Source organism: Phyllobates terribilis, unplaced genomic scaffold, assembly GCF_046119375.1.
Source record: "Phyllobates terribilis strain yellow unplaced genomic scaffold, ASM4611937v1 Scaffold_29__1_contigs__length_15306474, whole genome shotgun sequence".
Taxonomy (NCBI): Eukaryota; Metazoa; Chordata; class Amphibia; order Anura; family Dendrobatidae; genus Phyllobates; species Phyllobates terribilis.
Window position 1 is genome coordinate 6,927,657 of NW_027362789.1, and position 17,195 is coordinate 6,944,851.

At 44.8% G+C, this 17,195-nt stretch overlaps 1 pseudogene; it reads right to left on the bottom strand.

The window, feature by feature from the left end:
- Positions 1-17,195, bottom strand: part of LOC141178616 (uncharacterized) — an 89,389-nt pseudogene that overhangs the window by 61,783 nt on the left and 10,411 nt on the right.

Below are 17,195 nucleotides of genomic sequence, written 5' to 3' on the forward strand. Positions count from 1 at the left end.
ACTAGTCTTTGCATCTCCATATTTTGAGAGCTGTAATATTTCCATATTTTGGCCGACAGTCATGTAAGGGCTTGTTTTTTGCGGAATGAGTTGATGTTTTTATCGATACCATTTTTAGGCACACTAAATTTTTTGATTCAATTCTATTCAGATTTGTGGGAGGCAGAATGAACAAAACTCAGCAATTCAGGAATTGTTTTTTTTTTTGGTTTTTTTTTATGTCGTTCCACTTGTGGTAAAATTGATAAGATGATTTTACTCTTTGGGTCAGCACGATTACAGAGTTTTTAATGTTTTGCCGCTTTTACACAATAAAAACTATTTTATAGAAAAAATAATTACTTTTGCATTGCTGTATTCTGAGAGCTATAACTTTTTTTATTTTTCAGCTGATGGAGCTGTATGATGGCTTTTTTTTTTGCAGGACAAGATGAAATTTTCAATGATACTATTTTTATTTACATTATCTTTTTGATCGCATCTTATTCCACTTTATGTTTGGCAGTATGATGAAAAAGCCTAGTTTTTAGCCCCCCACTTTTTTTTTTTTTGCAGTGTTCATTGACGGGGTTAATTAGTGTGACAGTTTTATGGGGCAAGTCGTTTTGGACGCAGCGATACCAAACGTGTATTTTTTTTTACATAAAAGTACAATACATATATTTTTTGCATTATTTTAAAACTTATTTTTTATATTTATTTTTTAACTTTTTTATACTTTTTCACTTTTAATAGTCTGATCGCCTTATAACTGTCAGATCTAACTTGTGTCAGTGCAGATCATGCACTGCGCATGATCTACCTAACTTGCTAGCGCCTGGTGACCCGGATATCAACATGACGACATTGGGTCACTATGGCAACGATCGGGCTCCTCCGACTTTACGTGGAGGCACCGATCCAAGAGCAGAGGGGGCTCCCTCCCTCTGCCTGCCAGCTAAATGCTGCGATTGTTAAAGTGCAGGGAGCGGTGTGGGCACCGCTCCTGGTATCGAGTTCCGGGTGTCAGCTGTCAGAATCAGCTGACATCCGGCAGCGATCGTGCGCACACAGCCTGTATGTGCGCAAAATCACCCGGAAATTCTCAGTACATCCCAGGTCAGGAAGCACTTCCCAACCAGGACGTACTGAGATCGCCTAAGGTCGGTAAGGGGTTAAAGTGCATGAAGACCTTTTGATGCCCATAAGACTGAAAGAAGATGCCTTAAAGAGATTTAAAGTAGAAAGGAGAACTCTTTTCAAAGAGTTGGACAACAAAAAGGGTACATGTGTTTATACATAAACAGGGCAGGGCCTTTTGTCCACAGAAAAAGGCCTTTTAAGTTTTGGAGAAGCTTAAAGCAGATTCCTCACACTCTTTAGAAATGGCTATTGTCACCCTGCATACATATTCCTTTTATCAGAACAGCTTCAGCAGACAGTATGCCTGCGAAATAAAATATAGAATACTACAATTTGTACAAATCTGATATTAATGAGACATAGATTTTCAGCACAGGGGCTAAAAGGGAAAGAAGACACAATTTTTCAGAACTGTAACCCCTACCAATGAGCCACAAATCCACAGTATTCAGATAACTGACAACAGCTATGCCATGTTTACTATCTAAGTGAAGATAAAATCCCAATGGAAAATATGGCATCTTGAACTTTTGGGATCATCCGGAGAGGCGTTATCACATAAGTTGGGGATTTCATAAAATCATGAATGGCTGAGACCAGCCTATAACTTGACCCATGTGAGGTCATCATGGGGGAGTGTGTGGGTGGGAATCAGGAGTTGATAAAAGATCAAGCCAAATCATGATCTGGGTTCCTGTAGAGCAGTGTTTCTCAACTCCAGTCCTCAGGACCCCGCAACAGGCCATGTTTTCAGGATTTCCTTAGTATTGCACAGGTGATGGAAGTTCTCTCACCTGTGCAATACTAAGGAGATCCTGAAAACATGATCTGTTGTGGGGTCCTGAGGACTGGAGTTGAGAAACACTGCTGTAGAGAGATACATTTCGGTGTCTGCATGATTCCCGTCCACTGGACGTTCTTCAAACGAAGCGCTTTCCTTTGGTAGGCCGAATCATACCTGTGATGGTCGTAGTAAGTTTCTTTTTTATTATTTTCATTTTATGTAATTGTATACAGTATTGTTTTGTCCCCTTTGTAAAATCTTTTGTATATTTTTCATTGGAATTAAATATAACATTTAACAGTTCTGTTCCTTTTGTTCTGTAACCGTGCCTCAAAGCCATATACTATCCAATCGGCCTTATAAACGATTGGTGATGGCAGCGAGTAGTCTGGAGTTATCATGGAGTTAGCGGTGATTGTTCGGGGTTATATACACATATTCCATGTTTTGGAATCCGGAGGTGTATATACCATACGCTCACTGTTAGTTTTCTGATAACCGGTCTGTTAGTGCAAACAGCCTGTGGCCTCCAATCATCAGCCAATCGTGTAATTGTCCGGACGATAGGGGGCAGCAGAGAGTTGTTCACTCAAGAGATCACAGTGGGTGGTTTTGAATGACCTTCCCAGACTGTAATAGTTAATAAATCACTAACAGGGTATAAAATACATTTTTTGTGCAAAAAAAGTATAATGTGAATTTTTTCCTTCCACATTCCATTAATTCTTGTGAAGAACATTAAGGGCTAATAAAAATCTTGAATGTGGTTTTGAGCACCTTGTGGGTTACAGTTTTTAGAGTGGTGTCACTTTTGGGTATTTTCTGTCATACAGTCCCCTCAAAGTCACTTCAAATGTGATGTGGTCTCTAAAAAAATGTTTTTGTAAATTTTGTTGGAAAAATGAGAAATCGCTGGTCAACTTTTAACCCTTACAACTTCCTAACAAAAAATATTTTGCTTCAAAAATTGTATGGATGTAAAGTAGACATGTGGGAAATGTTATTTATTTACTATTTTGTGTGTCATAACAGCGCTCTGATTTAAGAGCATAAAAATTAAAAGTCTGAACTTTGCTAAATTTTCACCAAATTTCCATTTTTTTTCACAAATAAACGCAAGTCATATCAAACAAATTTTACCACTGTCATGAAGTACAATATGTCACAAAAAACACTCTCAGAATCAGTTCCAGAGTAAAATTTGGCCTGGTCATGAAGGTGAAAACAGGCTCGGGGGATAAAGGGGTTATGAAGATACAACTTTTGGTTCAAATATTTCTAACATTCAGAACATGAAAAAGGCTTCGCCCCTGTGTGAATTATTTGGTGGTTAACTAAATGTGATTTCTGTGTAAAATCTTTGCCACATTCTGAACAGGAGAAAGGCTTTTCCCCAGTGTGAGTTCTCTGGTGGTTAACTAAATGTGATTTTTGTGTAAAATATTTCCCACATTCTGAACAGGAGAAAGGCTTCTCCCCTGTGTGAGTTCTCTGGTGGTTAACAATACTTGATTTCTGTGTAAAATATTTCCCACATTCTGTACAGGAAAAAGGCTTCTCCCCTGTGTGAGTTTTCTGGTGGTTATCAAAACTTGATTTCCGTGTAAAATATTTTCCACATTCTGAACAGGAAAAAGGCTTCTCCCCTGTGTGAATTCTCTGGTGCTTAACCAAATCAGATTTCTGGTTAAAACATTTCCCACATTCTGAACATAAAAAACGTGTCTCCCCTGTATGAATTCTCTGGTGGTTATCAAAACTTGCTTTCCGTGTAAAATACTTCCCACATTCTGAACAGAAAAAAGGCTTCTCCCCTGTATGAATTCTCTGGTGCTTAACCAAATCAGATTTCTGGTTAAAACATTTCCCACATTCTGAACATGAAAAAGGTTTCTCCCCTGTGTGAGTTCTTTTGTGTATAGCAAGAAACCATTTATGGTTAAAATATTTCCCACATTCTGAGCAGGAAAAGGGCTTCTCCCCTGTGTGGGTTCTCTGGTGCGTAACAAAATTTGATTTCTGGTTAAAACATTTCCCACATTCTGAACATGAAAAAAGCTTCTCCCCTGTGTGAGTTCGCTGATGTACAACAAGTGTTGATTTGTCTGTAAAACATTTCCCACATTCTGAACAGGAAAAAGGCTTCTCCCCTGTGTGAATTCTCTGGTGCCTAACAAAAGCTGATTTCTGGTTAAAACCTTTCCCACACTCGGAACAAGAAAATCTATTTTCCACTGTATGAATTTTTGGATGTTTAAAAGACATTTCGGGGGGAAAACTATTTCCATATTCTGAACATGAAAATGGCTTATTTGCTTTAGGAGCAGTTTGTTTTTTAATGCTTATTTTGTGACTTTGATTTTCCTTAGTAGTCGGTAATGAATCAGAAGACAGGACCTCTTTCAAAGGATCAGATGACAGATCTTTGCTGTGAAGGGATGATGGTATATCTGGAGTAATGGCATTCACTTCAATTGTATCCTGTGGGATCTCAAGATCATCTGATTTAAAAACTGAAGATGTCGGCAGTCCCTCTGATCTCCTGGTACAGTGATCTGCTAAGAATAAAACCAAGTATTATTTTTGAATAAAATATCCTTGAATTTTATATTTTTGAACATTTCTACTTAAACTCTCTCTAGAAACAGCAAATTGTTAAAAATATTGAATTTTTCACCAAGACAATGACCGTTCACAGTCTAATAGAAAATCTCATAGGATGAACCAGTACACACGGAGCGTGGTGTTCAACTGAGTTCATTCTGCCTCCCAAATTTGTTATAAAAATCCACCAAACAATGTTATGTTGGCGAAAATAATACCAATAATAACTTCTACACATCTTGCAAAAAAACAAGTCCCCACTCAGGTCCATCATCTGTCAGTGGAAAAACAAAGGTTTGAACATCATTATTGGCTCAAAGGCTCTTGAAAAGCAACATGGCTTCCATAAACCAATCCAGCAATATTCGCTCTCCCAAAGTCATATCATCTCTTGCTTTTCAGCCTCGCAGTGCGCCCAAACCACATTTAGCATCCATGTATTTGGCATTACTATAGTGAGAAGAACCCACTTAATTTACAGTGTGTGTCTCCAGGAGCACAATCTGGGCACTATGTGTTGGGCAATAAAATGGCAATTTTTACTCTTCAGCATCCACTGCGTGCTAATTTCCAGAAAGTGGCTGTGAAGTCAATATAGTCACTACTCCTATAGATTAATTCACTGAGGGTTATAATTTCCAAAATTGAGTCACTTTATGGGGATTTCTACTGCTCTGGTTTTCTGCCATTTTTTTTCATGTTGGGGCTTCGGCAAATGGTGGGTCCCATTTCATCTGGGATCTGCTCCTGCGACATCTGCTTCTGTCACTAGGCGCTGCCTTATTCATCCTGCAGGCAGCGCTGGTGATGGAGGAGATGTCGGATCCAGAAGCTCTGGGTGGTGCAGGCTCTGTCCAGCCACTAAGATTAGGGTGCCTGGGACCTGTAGTACCTTCCCATCTGGCAGTATGTGTGTGTGTCCTGTACAGCTGGAGTAATCTGCTCCCTGCTTCAGCCCATATGCAAGCATCACACCCTACAAAAGCTATAAGCATTGTGGGGTTTCTACTCACTTGGGTGCGTTGGCAGGCAAACAAGAAGCATGTTCCTTTAAATGTCCATGTTGGCTTATAAATTCATAAACCAGGCAAAAGCAAAAGGAATACAAACAGCCTCTAGTTCAGGCAAAAACAAAGTAAAGATTCCTTAAGGCAAAGTCTCTGGTTTGCCAGTCCTGTGGGCACACAAGCTGGGTGGCATCCAGGTCACTGGCTCAGTCGGAAGACCACAACACACAGGAGGCCTTCTCTCTCCAAACACACAGACCATGTGCCAAACAACGGCCTCCATTTTATATTTTAACCACACCCAGAGGTGAGGTATGTGGGTAGGTAGAACCGCCTATCTCTCCAACTACCCGTAACCCGGTCCCAGATACACCAAACAGTCCTCTTAGTGCTTAAGTGTACTAGAGTAACATTCCGAGTTACATCACAGAGGACAGCCATCTCTGTGATACCTACCTCCTATAAACTATGTGTCCGTTAGCCCCCTTAAGCATATTGTCGTAAGCTTCCAGAAACAGCCTAGTTTTCCTCTGGTTCAGTCCTCCTGTTGTGGCCCCTGCCCGTTTACTGACTACTCTTGAGTCTTCTGATTTTGTATTTTCACTGCCCTCATGGTTATGACCCGGTTACCTGACTATTCTTCTTCCCATCTCACACCACAGAACAGCAGATACCACCATGGCCCAAGCCTAGGGGTCTCCGTGTAAGTCCAAATCCATGTAGTGTAGAATGATTAAAGGTTAATGAGCAAGATAATCCATGGGATCTGGAAAATAGAGTAGATAGCGCCAAGACTGTTTGTGGTAGCCATCTTTTGAGCTGCAAGGTGACCAAGAACAGTGCCCCCAATACATTGTGTCTGCAAACAGCAAGATCTGCATTCGAATAGCTAAATGGCACTCCTTCCCTTCTTAACCTTCCATGTGCCCAGACAGTAGTGTATAACCGTATATAGGGGATTGTTGGATTCAAGAAAAGTTGGAAAATAATTTGTAAGGTCCAATTGTTTACCATTATCCTTTGTGAAGAATTCCAAAGTTATCACCACATAAAGTGACACAAGTCAGATTTGAAGAATGGGGCTGATTAGGAACACAAAACTGTCTGCAGGAAGTGGTTATATCACAGTATAGACAATAACACATCTACTAAAATGATCAAACTGAACAGTCTTCACCAGTAAAAATTGAGTAACTAGTGGTGAAACCTCTCTGGGGTAATTAGAGTATGGGGCTCGGTGGCTCTTGGCAATCTAAACTCTCGTAAGGGACAATATTTTATGTCAGATGAGTTTCAAGAAGAAATATTAGACCTTGAGGCCGAGTTCACACGATGCGTTTTTAATGCGTTTCCGCTGCGTTTTTGCAGCTGCGTAAACGCCGCGGAAACGCATTAAAACGCATGGTAGAAGGGCAGCAATGTTCCCCAATTGAAATCCGCATGTGCTGTGCCCATGATGCGGATTTTTCCGCAGCGTAAACGCGGCGCTCAAAAATACGCAGCATGTCCATTAATTTTGCGGAAACGCTGCGTTTTCGCCACCATTGACTTGCATTAGAACGCGCCAATTCTGCAAGACTGCATCTGTACTTGCGTAATTGATGCGTTCTAATGTGCGGATGGTACCCGGGTTTGGAGGAGAGGAGAGTCTCATCCACTCCCAGGTACCATTAAAAAATCTGTAAAAAAAAGAATAAAATAAAAAATAAATGTATACTTACCTTCTGTTGGCCCGCTCACCGCTCCTGCTTGGTTCCCGGCACTTTGCAGTGAGTTGAAGGACCTGCGCTGACGTCAGAATCATGTGACGGGTCACGTGACGCTGACGTCGGCAGGTCTTTCAATTCAAAGTTGCCGGCGAGGGAGAACGGAGTGAGCGGGACAGCGCGGGCCATCGGAGGTAAGTATATACACTCTCTCGGGTCACACTATATAAATCCATGCTGTTTGCATGGATTTATATAGTGTGACCTAGTTGTCAAGCACTTTCCAGGTGATGCTAAAATCGCCTGGAAAGCGCTTGTCAATCCACATGCGGAAACGCATGTGAATCTGCATGTATTCCGCAGGAAAAACGCATGCACAATCTGCATGCGTTTTTTCTGCCAGGGAGATGCAGAAATGATGCAGAAATTTTCTGCTTCATTTCTGCATCGCGTGCACATACCCTGAAAGAGAACTTTTTATAATACTGCAGAGCTGAGGTGTCTTAAATTTAGCTTACAGATATATCACGGCACACGTGTAATGTTTATGTTGTTTATCGTTAACCAAACCAGTTTGGACGTCCTGCCGAGATGTTCCCTTGACTCGCGTTTCATGATCAGCTTCTCCCGAGGGCATCCACACTTGTTTGTCTTGCTTTATATACTTATATTTGTTACATGACACTGCCATCTATGCACCAGCACTTTTACTAGTGTTGCTGTGTTCTGTGGTCTCCTATGTGCCTTGTATAGCTTTTGAATGAATTCTAGGTATTTATACCTTTTGTCCATACTTCATTTCACTTGACTTTGAATGAGCTAATGTCGGCCTATTATGATTATACACAGCATGCAGAATTATTAGGCAAATTAGTATTTTGATCACATGATACTTTTTATACATGTTGTCCTACTACAAGCTGCATAGGCTTGAGAGCCAACTACCAATTAAGTAAATCTGGTGATGTGCATCTCTGTAATGAGGAGGGGTGTTGACTAATAACATCAGCACCCTATATAAGGTGTGCTTAATTATTAGGCAACTTCCTCTCCTTTGGCAAAATGGGTCAGAAGAGAGATTTGACGGGCTCTGAAAAGTCCAAAATTGTAAGATGTCTGGCAGAGGGATGCAGCAGTCTTGAAATTTCCAAACTTTTGAAGCGTGATCACCGAACAGTCAAGCGTTTCATGGCAAATAGCCAACAGGGTCGCAAGAAGCGTATTGGCCAAAAAAGGCGCAAAATAACTGCCCATGAATTGAGGAAAATCAAGTGGGAAGCTGCCAAGATGCCATTCGCCACCAGTTTTGCCATATTTCAGAGCTGCAACGTTACTGGAGTATCAAAAAGCACAAGGTGTGCGATACTCAGGAACATGGCCAAGGTAAGGAAGGCTGAAAAACGACCACCTTTGAACAAGAAACATAAGATAAAACGTCAAGAAAGGGCCAAGAAATATCTTAAGACTGATTTTTCAAAGGTTTTATGGACTGATGAAATGAGAGTGACTCTTGATGGGCCAGATAGATGGGCCAGAGGCTGGATCAGTAAAGGGCAGAGAGCTCCACTCCGACTCAGACGCCAGCATGGTGGAGGTGGGGTACTGGTATGGGCTGGTATCATCAAAGATGAACTTGTGGGACCTTTTCGGGTTGAGAATGGAGTGAAGCTCAACTCCCAGACCTACTGCCAGTTTATGGAAGACAACTTCTTCAAGCAGTGGTACAGGAAGAAGTCCGTATCGTTCAAGAAAAACATGATTTTCATGCAGGACAATGCTCCATCACATGCATCCAACTACTCCACAGCGTGGCTGGCCAGTAAAGGTCTAAAAGAAGAAAAAATAATGACATGGCCCCCTTGTTCACCTGATCTGAACCCCATAGAGAACCTGTGTTCCATCATAAAATGTGAGATCTACAGGGAGGGAAAACAGTACACCTCTCGGAACAGTGTCTGGGAGGCTGTGGTGGCTGCTGCACGCAATGTTGATTTGATCGAAAACAGATCAAGCAACTGACAGAATCTATGGATGGAAGGCTGTTGAGTGTCATCATAAAGAAAGGTGGCTATATTCATCACTAATTTTTGGGGTTTTTGTTTTTGCGTGTCAGAAATGTTTATTTCTAAATTTTGTGCACTGATATTGGTTTACCTGGTGAAAATAAACAAGTGAGATTATATTTGGTTTTTATTAAGTTGCCTAATAATTCTGCACAGTAATAGTTACCTGCACAAACAGATATCCTTCTAAGATAGCCAAATCTAAAAAAAAAAACTCCCCAACTTCCAAAAATATTAAGCTTGGATATTTATGAGTCTTTTGGGTTGATCGAGAACATAGTTGTTGATCAATAATAAAATTAATCCTCTAAAATAAAACTTGCCTAATAATTCTGCACACAGTGTATTAATATATGCACATTGATTCCCCCCGAGTCACATTGGAAACGTGTGTTCAGCTATCATGTCTAGATCTCTTTACATATATTGACTTCTCTCAAACCATCCTGTTTGTGTCCTTTCTGTTCTAGCTACCCAGTATATAACATTATCATCCCACTTGGATTATATTAATATTTCACATACTTATGTATAAGTTTTATACAGGCTTGGTCTTGGAGTAGATCAGTCTCACATTTGGGCGAGACTGGGCGTACTCTTGTATTTTGTGAATGGTATAAATTGTCATCTAATCTCAATACTTATCTGTGATAAGCTACAGTGTACTCTAATGGCAGTTTTTTCTTTATTCTTTCAATAGGTGTTCACCTCTGTTTTAACATCTCCTTTCATACTTTTAATTTTACTTGTGTGTTATGTATGATGTGGAAACTAATAAAATTACTTGTCAGGGTTCCTCAGTGACGACACCGGAGAGATCACACAATAGCTCACCGTTGCCGTCACTCTCATTTATTCACAGGATTGAGCAGGGATTCGTGAGCACACGATCCCGATTACTTACTACGTAGGTATCGGCAAGCACACAGCGAGCGTATGGCATACATACCTCCGGATTCCAATGCATGGAATATGTGTATATGCCCCGTACGGTCGCTGCCAACTTCACGATAGCCCACTTATGACTATTTGCTGCCACCACCAGCCACGTTTGAACTATAATACAGGCCTGGCCGGATGCCTGCGTTTGGTAGCATATATGGCTTCGGGGGAGGGAACGATTACAGAGCAAAAGAAACAAGACTATTAAATTTTATATTTAATCCAAAAGGGAGGCAGTGTTAGGAAAAATCTACAAATGTTTTACAAAGGGAACAATTACAATACATATAAAGTTACATGAAATAAAACAGGATTAAAAAAGACTTACTATATGATCGCTGAGACAATTCAATATAGGTGGAGGGGAGACACTCCGCTTGATTTGAGCGTTATCAAACGCAATCCTTTGCTATGATAAACATATACTCCCGGGCCAAAGAAAACCTCAGCAGATTCTTTTTTGCTGAAGGGGGAACCTGCCCACAACCCCCCCTGTCCTGACATCACAGAGGCTGGGCTCTAGCCTGCACATTTTTAGTAAGATATCTGGTTTTGGGGATAACTTATTGCTGTTTAATCCCAGAAGCCCAAACGTGATACCATATTTTCCATTGTGAATTTACCTTCATTTAGAGACCACACATGGTGTAGTTGTGATCTGCTATTCTGGTACTTTTGCATTAATGCTCCCCAAACGGGATTACAGCTATGGAAAAATAGCATGTTGTTCCTTGGCTGACCCTGCCACTAAAAATATAGGTCCCGTTATTATCGGACATATGGAACTTTAGTTATTTCATATTTAGTTTTGGCTCCGAAAATCCTCCGAGACCTATGATAAATTCCCTTTAAAGTCCTGGGAATCAAGCTTCCTCAGCTGGAGCTAAGTTGTCGCAGCGTGTGTCTAATTAACTCCTGCCTCTGCAGGGGGAAAGACCCTCGCATTTTTAATCGGGTTGGTGACACCTCTTGTGTGCCAGCATTTGTTTAAGCTACTTTGGCTGTGGGTGATAATTTGCAGGGAGACAGATGCTGGGCTGTCAGCTCTACTCTTGTGACAAATGGGGGATAAGGGAGGGGTGAGAGGCAATGAGGGGTCTGGGAGAGAGACTTCTTAATATCTATGACAGTGGTGAAGAAAATATTTTCAATTTTTCTATGACATCTCCCCCTCTTTGAGGTGGCGTAGGGGCGGATTTACAGATTGCCCCTTAAGCCTACCTCCTCGGTATCTCCTTGACGGGACAGCCCGTCGTTCACTACCCTTGTGCTGAATGGTAAAATCGTACTGCTGTAAAGCTAGGCTCCACCGCAGTAATTTGCCATTGTCACTGGACACCCGATGCAGCCAGCTGAGGGGGTTGTGGTCAGTCACTATGGTGAAGTTGCACCCATATAGATAGGGCTGCAGCTTCCGCAGGGCCCACGCTGTATTGAGGCAGTCCTTCTCCACAGTGGCATATGCTACTTCCCGGGGTAAGAGCTTGCAGCTGAGAAACATCACTGGATGCTCTTCCCCCTGCTAGTTTACCTGGCTGAGCACAGCACCCAGGCCAAACGCACTGTTGCCCGTTTGGACCACAAACCGCCAGGCGAAGTCCGGGGCCTGCAGAACTGGGGAACTGGCCAGGGCAGCTTTCAGCGCCGTGAAGGACCACTCACAGTCAGCTGTCCAGTCGTCTGTGGTAGCTTCTTTTTCGTGAAGTCCGTCAGGGGCTTAGCAAGGGCACTATAGTTGGGCACAAACTTCCTATAGTATCCTGCCGTACCCAAGAAGGACAACACCTGCTTCTTGGTTTTGGGGGAAAGCCAGGAGGTGATGGCACCAACCTTCCCGGGCTCAGGGTTCGCCAGGTGTTCCTCCCAGGTGGGACTGAAGACGGCAATGTCATCCAGGTAAGCAACCGCGAACCCCTCCAGTCCCTCGACCAGATGGTTGACTAATTGCTGGAAAGTGGCAGGTGCATTCCTCATGCCAAAGGGCATGACAAGGGATTCATACAGCCCAAACGGTGTAATGAAGGGGGACCTCTTCTGGACCTCCTGAGACAGAGGAATCTGCCAGTATCCTCGACTCAGGTCCATAATTGTGAAGTACTGGGCTCCAGCTAAGCGATCCAGCAGCTCATCGATGTGTGGCATTGGGTACGCATGGGGAGCTGTGAAAGCCCACGCACTTTTGGACCTTTGGATCACCCCCAAACCCAACATTTCATCTATCTCCGCCTTCATGTCTTTCTGCACCTCTAAAGAGACATGGCAAGCGGATTCACTCTCTGTAGGAGGACAGCTAGCTGTGTCCTCCCTGGCACACCCATAAAGAGGGTCAAGTAAGGCTGGAACACCTCTCGCAGCTGGGACTTCTGGTCTGGGGATAGCTGCGGGTTGAATTTCGCACCCTTAATAGACCCTCCGTCCCGGGCAGCGGCCAGTAAGTCCACAAGGACTTCTGTCTTGCCTTTTTCGGGGATGCTACACACAGGAAGGGCACAGGCCTCCCGGTCATGATGAGCCTTCATCATGTTGACGTGGAAGACCTTCTGCCTCTTACGGGCATGGTCAATGGGGACCACGTAGTTCACATCATTGAGGCTCTGGGGTATGGGCCTTCCCAGGCCATCTGAAGCTTGTCCTGGGGACTAGGACCCACACCTTCTGACCCACTTTGTACACCCGCTCCTGGGCGTTCTGGTCGCACCACAGCTTTTGGCTGGCCTGGGCCTGCACCATATTCTCATGTACCAGCTGCGTCATTGCCTGCATTTTATCATAGAGAAGCATGACATACTCTATGATGAACACTTCGGGTGAGTTCAGTTCCCCTTCGTAGGATTCTCTTACCAGACCAAGGCGCCCCCGGACTCATCTGCCATACAGGAGCTCGAAGGGGGAGAACCCTGTTGAGGCCTGTGGTACCTCTCTGTAAGCAAAGAGCAGGTGTGGGAGGTACCGCTCCCAGTCGCTCGCATTGGACTCAACCAGAATCTTAAGCATCTGCTTAAGGGTACCATTGAATCGTTCACACAAACCATTGGTCTGTGGGTGATAAGAACTTGATGCCAGGTGCAGCACCTGCATTTTCTAAAAGAGAGCATCCATTAGACGAGACATGAACTGAGTTCCCTGGTCCGTAAGCATGTCCCTGGGAAATCCTACTCTTGAAAAAATGGGCAGAAGGGCATCTGCCACCTTATGAGCCCGAATGGAGGACAGAGCTACTGCATCTGGGTATCGGGTAGCACAGTATACAACAGTAAGGATGAAAAGTTTTTCATTGGCCAGTGGGTCAATGATGTCCACAGCAGTCCTCTGTAATGGCTCCTCTATCAGTGGCAAAGGGATCACGGGAGCCATGGGTGCATGCCCCGACTTCCCCACTCTTTGACACGTGAAACAGGAGCGGCAGTAGTTGGCCAGATCTGTCTCCAACTGGGGCCAATAGAAGTGGTGCGACAGCCAGGCCTTGGCTTTGCAGACACCCAAGTGTCCAGCTAGTGGGATCTCATGGGCAACCCGCAACAACTCCTCCCTAAACTGATAGAGCATGACCAGCTATCTTTTCCTCATCCACTCCTGTTGGGGGTTACACAGGACTGTTTCCCGGTACAACCTCCCCTGATACCAGAATACCCTCTCCTTATCAGAGTCAGAGATGGGCTTCTCTGCGAGGTCCCTTAACGCCTCTAGGCTGGCATTTTGCGCAGGGCCACCTGGAACTCCTGGCTGGTGGTAGCCAGAAGGGACCGGCTCTGCATCCACAGCCAGTTCTGTTGTCCCGCCAGGGGATGAGGGCCCAGAAGGCAGCGCATAATGTGCGTTCAGGGTACTCATACTCCGAGTGACAGCGGCTATGTAGGCCGTCTCCCTGGAGGACAACAACCCTTTACCATCAGCCTGACAGGCTGGGTGCACCACCTCCCCATCAGCCCCCAATACCTCAGGAGCTGTGCCAGTCATGGGACAGCTACGACCGGCCAGGTCACAGTCCATCATGACACTGGTCAGCGGCACGGGACCGCTGGCCTCAAAGTCCCCGTGCCTGCTCCCATCGCCCTTGGCATGCATACTGGCTCCATTTTGGGGGTCCAAAGCAGCATCACCCCGCAGGGTGACATGGCTGAGCACTTGGTAACCACAAGACATATTATCATTATGCATCATGTTATTGTTCATATCATCAGCATTTTCATCACAGACATTATCAGATCTGGGAGGGTTGTCAGGAATAGATTAGGCAATCAACCATCCCAGAACAGTCACCAATAGCACATTTGTCAGGAGGTTCTCAGATACCCCCACTTCCCGCAAGTCCCTCCCCGCACCCCAGTCTAGGAAAACCTGGGCCACAGGCAAAGGACGGTGAACACCCCCAATCCCAGTGACAGTCAGGGTTTTCCCGGGAATAAGATCTTCAGGGGACACCAACTCAGGGCGGATGAGGGTTTGTTCGGCTCCGGTGTCCTTGAGCCCCATAGTGACTTTATCACCCACGGTGACTGATTGTAAGTTGCCACAGACCAAGGTGGGGCAGGAGCCGCTGATGGCCGGCTTGCTGGAACACTGTCGGTGGTTGTGGGCTTACCCCCATTCCAGCTGGCGGCGGCTGACTTCCGCACCTCTGGCGTGCGGTTGGCCTCATAGGTATCTGTGATCTGGGCAGCTTTGGCGGCTTCCTTCGGCTCCCGGTCCAGCACAAACTGCCTCACTTCCACAGGGCAAAGAAGAAGAAACTGGTCCTTCACTAATAGCTCTTTCAGGTCCTCGAAGATGGTGATTGACAGTCCCTGGACCCACTGCTCAAAGTTGGTCCTGAGCCCATCCACCACATCACTGTAGCTATCATGTGGTCCATGCTGGTGGGCTCTGAACTTCTTTCGGTAAACCTCCCGAGTCAGCTGCTACTGCTTAACAGCCTCAGTCTCCATCTTGTTCTCGAGGGAGAGAAGCAAACAACTCCAGAGCTTTTCCACAGAACCCTGGGAGTTAAATACCTGGCCCACTGGGCTTCAGGCAGCTGATACTGTCTAGAGGCTTTTTCAAATCCCCGCAGAAATAGGTCCAAGTCCCTGTCCTTTTCCATTACATCAAATAGCTCAGGACGGGGTTTAAAGCTGTTGGCACTGTTGAACTCATATGTCCGTGTGGAGGGTGGCTCCTTCTGAATCCGGATTAGCTCCAGCTGGTACAGACGCTCTGCTTGGGCCTGCCGCTCCTCTCGGTCAGCTTGGGCCTGTCGCTCAGCAGCCTCTCGGTCAGCTTTGGCCTGTAACTGAGCTCTCTCAGCTTCGGCCTGTCGCTCGGCTCTTTCAGCCTGGGCTTGTCGCTCGGCTCTCTCAGCCTGGGCCTGTCGCTCGGCAGCCTCTCGGTCAGCTTTGGCCTGTTGCTCTGCTCGCTCCTGGAATTTCAGGATCAGCTGCAGTCGTCCGTCACGATCGTCTGCTGCGAGCTGCTCCAAGGCCATCTGCAGGTGGGGGTCCACACTACCCTGGCTGTGGGTCTGGCTGGCAATAGCAGGTGGCATCCCTGCAACAGCTCCATCGGGGCCTTGGCTGGCCAACAGTTCAGCAATTATTTGGGCCTTGTTTTTGCCCATGGGGTCAATCTGTTCCAAATCACAGAGGGCAGTGTAGCCATTATTGCCAGATAAAAGATAGGACAGAAAAACAAGAGAAGGGGAGGGGATGCAACTGATACACGTACAGTAATGTCCCAGATAAAAAATATTAAAACACTGAGTCTGCTTTCTTAAAACTCTGCACAGAATTCTCGCAAGTACCGTGCAATTTTTCAGTCACAGGAATGATTGCTCAGTCCAGCCACTGATGTTCTGTAATATCCCACCACTTGCCACCAATTTGTCAGGGTTCCTCAGGGACGACACCGGGGAGATCACACAATATCACACAATTTTTCATAGATTTGAGCAGGGATTCCGAGCACACGATCCTGATTACTCACTACGTAGGTATCAGCAAGTGCACAGCGAGCGTATGGCATACACGCCTCCAAATTCCAATGCATGGAATATGTGTTTATGCCCCGTACGGTCGCTGCCAACTTCACGATAGCCCACTTATAACTATTCGCTGCCACCACCGGCCGCGTTTGAACTATAATAGAGGCTGGCCGGATGCCTGCTTTTTGGTAGCATATATGGCTTCGGGGGAGGGAACGATTACAGAGCAAAAGAAACAAGACTATTACATTTTATATTTAATCCAAAAGGGAGGCAGTGTTAGGGAAAATATACAAAAATTTTACAAAGGGCACAATTACAATACATATACAGTTACACAAAATAAAACAGGATTAAAGAAGACTTACTATACGATCGCTGAGATGGTTCAATATAGGTGGAGGGGAGGCACTCCGCTTGATTTGCGCGTTATCGAACGCGATCTTTTACTATGATAAACATATACTCCCGGGCCAAGAATGCTACTCAAACCTCAGCAGATTCTTTTATGCTGAAGGGGGAACCTGCCCACACCCCCCTGTCCTGACATCACAGGGGCTGGGCTCTAGCCTGCACATTTTTAGTAAGATACCTGTTTTTTGGGATAACTTATCGCTGGTTGATCCCAGAAGCCCAAATGTGATACCATATTTTCCGTTATGAATTTACCTTTATTTAGAGACTTCACATGGCGCAGTTGTGATCTGCTATTCTGGAACTTTTGCATTACCGATCCCTGGAGGCTTATGGCAATGGAAAAATAGCAGATGGTTCCTTGGCTGACCCTGCCACTAAAAATAGATCCCGTTATTATCGGACATATGGAACTTTAGTTATTCCATATTTCGTTTTGGTTCCGAAAATCCTGTGAGACCTCTGATAAATTCCCTTTGACGTCCTGGGAGTCAAGCTTCCTCAGCTGGAGCTAAGTTGTCGCAGAGTGTGTCTAACTCCTGCCTCTGCAGGGGGAAAGACCCTCGCATTTTTAATCGAGTTGGTGACACCTCTTGT